This window comes from Scophthalmus maximus, chromosome 8, assembly GCF_022379125.1.
Source record: "Scophthalmus maximus strain ysfricsl-2021 chromosome 8, ASM2237912v1, whole genome shotgun sequence".
Taxonomy (NCBI): domain Eukaryota; kingdom Metazoa; phylum Chordata; class Actinopteri; order Pleuronectiformes; family Scophthalmidae; genus Scophthalmus; species Scophthalmus maximus.
Window position 1 is genome coordinate 23,577,141 of NC_061522.1, and position 6,071 is coordinate 23,583,211.

Below are 6,071 nucleotides of genomic sequence, written 5' to 3' on the forward strand. Positions count from 1 at the left end.
CCTGTTGGCTGACTTAATGGTATTGTACAGTACACTGTTGCCAGTAAATTTCCTGGCATCGTTTGTCTTTTACTGACCTTCTTATGTTTTCTGAAGTTACATCATGCTCAGTTAAAAATAACCTTTAATAACCAAGCTTTTTATTTTCAGTGCTGCAAGCTTCCACACGTTTACACTGATGTAATATATATATATATATATATATATATATATATATCAACCGCTGCTGACTGTGACTGTGACTGTGTTTCTCTTGACTGGTGGGTGGTGCTTGTCACCACCTGTTTTTGTGATGCCAGTGGCGACTTATCGCCATGGAAACTTGTGGATGTATGACCAGTGCAAAGAACGGCGGGAATAAATGTTTCATTACAGTTTTTATAACACTTATAAATGGAGACTATCAATGAAAGCTTAGTGTGGATTTGGACGGGACATGGAGGTATACCAGAGATTATCAGTGAACTGCGAACATGTGCACGCGCCTGAAGGGAGCCTTGAATTCGATAAAAACATTCACTCTACAAGCGCGAGAGCATGGAAATATTAGTGCGAAGCGAAAAGCAGGCAAAGAAGAAAAAATGAGACCCCTCTAACCCCTGCCCCTTCCCACCCATATTCATCTTCTGCGGCCGAATGCACTATTAAAGTTGTGCTGTTGCGCATTTCGTGAGAGAAGTTGTCAGTCTCATTTCTTATATAGCATAATGCGACCATGTATAGATAGATACTTTATTATACATTCATACTGTCTTGTAATTCTGCTTGACTTTTCTCTCAAAATGCATCAGATTGATGCTTTTGAAAATGAAATATTCCAAATTTTCTTACTGCATGCCCCCAGACGCCCCTAGAGGGGTCGTATCCTTCTCACCTTTTTCACCCCTGACCCATTTTCATGCCTGATTAATGTTCAAGGAGTAAAAGAGTGACGTTTTACCAAGAGAGAAACGTAAACACTGTGCCTCAAAATTGTACATAAGTTAATTTCATTTGCACATAATACACATGTATACTGTTATTCGGCATAAATATTACCCAAGTAGACCTATATCAGATAACCTATCACCTATTATCAAATAATAAAAATCACTATACTCGTCTTCACACGTGCTCATACGATTTATTTCTTAACTTATGGATGATCCCATCTGGAAACTCACTCACGAGAGGATTTCTTCTTTCTTTCACGAGAGCATTAACCAAAAATTTGTGTTCGACCGATTTATCGGCCGGCCGATAACATCGGCTGATGTTTGCGTTTTTTACGTGTATCGGCATCGGCCGATGCGCGGCTGCTACGTTCGCCGATAGTTTTTTTTGGGAGGCCAGATCCGGTCGCCTATCGGGCCCGGCCCCGCTCTCTCCGGAACCATTTACCCAGCGCCGTCACGGTGCCTCTGCCCTAGGCTGCTGCGCTGCAAGCCCGCCGGGTACCAACTCTCCCTTCTCCTCCGGAGAGCGGGAGGGGGATTCAATGTCTCCCACCCCGCTCTGTCGCTGGCTCCGGCCGGCTTAGTCGTGGGTCGCGGTGGACAGAGCGCCCGGTGGGTTTGTGTCTTTCTCCTTTTTCTCCAAACCCTTTGCCTCGTGGAAATTTACTTTTTAATCACGGTGGGGGGGGGGCCGCCGCCGACGGCCGGGCCCGAGGCTCGTGGTTGCTGTTTTACGCACCCTCCACGTCCTCGCGCTCTCTCTGCTCGCCGGCTGACTCTTCTCCCCCCGTACCCTCCTTCTCTTCCCCGCCTTTCCCCTCTCTGCTTCGGCAGGCTGGGACTGGCGGCGCCCCCCGTCGGGCCCCGCACAGAGTCGGGCGCGGCTGCCGGTGGACTTGTTGAGTCTCCGCGCCGCCCGCGCCGCAGGCTTTGCGCAGGGGATCCCATTGGCGGGCGGACGAGTCCCGGTGCGGTGGGCGACGTGAGCCTCGTCTCCCTCTACCCAGGGAGGCGAGCCACGGCCTTGGCCATAACCCCACTTTGACCTCAGATCAGACGAGACAACCCGCTGAATTTAATTCTATTTAACTATTAAATTGAGGGAGTAAAAGTAGTATCGGCTCCAAATATCGGCTCAAGAAAATCAGCAGTCCGTATCGGTCATCGGCTAAGGCTGATGAAAAGAAAATCGGTATCGGCATCGGCCCTAAAAAATCTGTGTCGGTCGATCCCTACCAAAAATGTAAATATGTGCTGGGAGAAGGAGGAAGCTGCTACTTCACTGACTAAGCTCAGTTGCCTCTGGACACTGGTATCCGGAGCACAGTGCCCAGTTGTGAGCCGGAGCCCGGGCTCCGCTGCGGCTGCCGGTGCTGATCCGCTCCCTCGCGGGGCCTTGTGCCTCAGGCAGACTGGATCCAGGTAGTCTGGCAGTGTCAGCCCCCCACGTCGTCCTCCACTGTGTCCGTCACACTCCACGATGTGCTGCGGGAGCACACAAAGCTGGAGGCAGCGGATGGAGGTGAGCTAAGCAAGAAAAGCTGGATTTAACTTTCACGAGTTGCTTCCCATTAACACATTCCCCAGGTTCCTCTATCTGTGGTATTTGATTCAACTCCACAAGCCTCCATTAGCAGCATAATTGGATCAGGCCAAATGAAAGCTCAGCCATAACACGCACATTAACAAGTCACGTTCCTATAAAACAAACAAACGCTGAAACAATTTTATAAAAAAACAAAAGCCTACATTCGCTGTTATTGAGGAAAAACGATGTGATATCTAGTGAGCGGTATGTTTTAGGTCGTCCGTCGGACAAGCTGTTTCTAAGTTAATGCAAACTGGTCTGTGAGGCAGTATCTTGTAAACCAACGTGTGCCTGAAGGATTTCCGCGCTCATACTTAATGATCCAACAAAAGAAGCATTCAAAAAGGTTCCCGAGCACGATGTGAACGTGACGAATCCGGCGAGGATGTGCAGAACAGATCACACAGTACGCCCGTCGGCGTCTCTCCGACACTGATGTAACATTTTGAGGACATCACTGGCTTTGGAACTTCAGCAGCCGTGGCAACGTAACGTCAATGTGCATCCAACGACTGCAATGTTAACATGCACGCGTTGAGCAGGTTTAATGTTTAACATGTTCCCCGTCTTACTCAACCCTCACTAATTGGAACCAAACCAAAAGCTCTTTGCAGGTACAGTGGGGCCCGAGTGTCTGACTCTAGGACCCCACTGTGTTCGGGAGTAAACCTTTGCGTATTTGGATCACATGCTATGGCGAAGTTATCACGATTTATTCTGTCATGGCTGTGAATATCTCGGCCACATTTTTATGGCAACCCAGCAATTACCTGTCGCTATGTTTCACTAGTAGTCGTTCTCCCTCTCGAAGATCACCATGCGGCTGCCGCGGTGTGACTGGTGGAAGGGGGTGGGACGGAGACGTCGGAGTTAAAATTAGGTTCTTGTCAGACTGACGTGCGCGGCGGGCAGACACTCAGCAGTGACTTGTGTCTCCTACTTCTATTTCTCGAACTCACTCACCATGTGGCTCACTGGTGTGAGCGCCGGCTCCTTCTGTCACTCTCTGTCATCACTGTCATCTCACTGCCCCTCTCCTGCCCTGTCACTGCCCACCGCTCTCGTCCCCGGGGCTCATTTCAAGGCCCACCGCAGCGCAGTGGATTGGGGCGGAGGGAGCCGAGGCGCTCCGCGTGGTGGGACGGGGAGCCGCTGAAGGGCGTCCCAGCTGGGGGTCATCGCCGCTGTCCGGGATGAGCTGCTGGGCCTGGACGTCATGGTGCCCGAGCCCCATCCAGGTGGGCAGAGGAGGGGAAGAGGTGACACATGGGTGACACACAGGGGTCATCAGGCACAAGAGAGGGAATACTACAATGCCCCGGTGCTTTTGCATCATCCCTTACTTTATGCTTTTATTCCAATACATTCAAGAGGGATTTTTTAAATATTTATTATTCCCCCAAGTCAGAAAAGGTAATTCATGTTCAACTAAGAACAGAAACAACAACAACAACAACAACAACAACAACAAAGAAAACAATATCAGGATTTTTCTTTCTTTCTTAAGAACGGAACAGTCCACAGTCTGTGACATTTATTGACGACCAAAGAAAGACAATCGTTAATGTTCAAGTTTTTTTTAAATCACTGTTGGCTATGAAAGGACTCCCAATCAAACTAGCCAGCACAACTCTTTCGTTGAATTCACAATATGACAACTGCATACCTGCATATATATATACATATATATATGTATATATATGGTCAATATTAGGGCTGTAACAGTATAAGATTTTCACGATGCAATTATCGTAGTCGAGAGAATTCTGAATAATAATATTGGGATAACTATAGAAAAATAATCAGTCAAATTCCTCTTCATCTTATCAAACACTAATACTCATGTTTGAGTGTGAACCAGAAGGAAATGGAAACAATGCAAGAGGCGCTCCAATATTCACCTCCAACTCGTTGTATATGTATGATTGAAATGAGGCGGACGATCCTCTTCCCAAGTGTACTAATAACATGTGTCACACTCTCGCTGGGCCCTGCTACGCTGCATCTGCGCCCAGCGGCTTCATTCGGCGGGGGTTTGGAGGAACCTCCCCCCTCACTCTTGGCGAGTTCCACACACCGTGACTAATGTCTGGGGCTGCGGTGGACAAATCTGCTCGGCGTAAGAGTTCTGGGCCGGAGTGCGTCAAGAGCAAGGAGAGCGAGACAAGAGTTCACTCTTACACCCGGAGCTAAGAATGAGTTCCTGAGCGTCGAAGCTCGGCTGCTGCATTATTAACCCGAGGCCCGGGAGGGCTTTTGGAACCCGGTGACGGCTGCGCGGAGAACACAGGAGGGGATGTGCGACGACAGGCAAGTTGACACAAAACTTGAGGGGCTTCGGAATAACCACACAAGAAAATGGTGTCGAAATCCTCAAAGGAGTTTATTTTGACAATTTGCGCCCCCATCAGTACATCGGACACTGCCAACGTAATTATTGTCTCGGGTGGATGACTCTTATTTTACAATCTGAAAGAGGAGCAACGCTGGACACACAGGACGACACACTGGCTTTTTGGAGGAATTATTCAGAAGTTGCCCTTTAAAGTTGTACACTAACACCTGGGTTAGGGTGGGTGAGTGGCGAATGGTTCATGTCAAATCGTTTCCTTAATTATAAGTGTCACTATCACGCTCTGGAAATAATATCCCATCGTCTGCGTTCAACAATAATTAAGGTATCGCAAATAAACACACTCATTACACAGGACGGCCCCTGTGAGTGTTACATTATTGGATCATAATTGATAATGTGGAAATAACAAAGCTGCTACTTCAAACACTGCGGCCGCTCGAGGCTGGGCTCATCCTATCTGCTCCATATGTTTGGCTGTTTATAATAACGCATCACATTTCTCAACCTGCTTTTGGAGAGTATAGGTGCAACATACCCCAGACAAAAGAAAAGTACAAGTACTGCAAAACCGTTACTAAATACGCCACGAGAGTAAATGTACTTACCTTCCACCACTGATAATATATTATCAAAAAAAACAACAACTTGACATTTGATTGTTGATTATTTAGTTATGGGAAGTATTTAGAGGCTTTAAGACTGAATGTAATTAGAGACATAGACAGCAGCAATATTGAAAGTATAAGACTAGGTATAGTTGCTACATTCTTGTTCCCAGTGGCTAGTTTAGAGTTTCCTCCACGCGTTGTTTGCTCTGTTCAGAGGAGGGATCTTGACATTATCCTCGGTATTCACCACGTGAGAAAAAAGGAAGAGACACATTTTGTCAGAGAGGTGAAAACACCCTCAGTGTGGGCTGAAAAGACCCACGGCTGACCCCCTGCAACAGGGGGGCGGCTGGGTGCACCCTGCACACTGCATCCTACGTTCAGGATGGAGGGACCATCAGAGGTGGCGTGCTTCATAGCCGGAGCTTGAACTCTACTTCCTGGCTCATTATCCTTTCTACCTCTGTCACACACACACACACACACACACACACACACACAGAGTCAGTCAGCTGTCCACGGAGACTTGCAGGCGTACATGGCTGCGTGAGTCACGCTCCACTCTCCACTCGGATGGGCCGGAT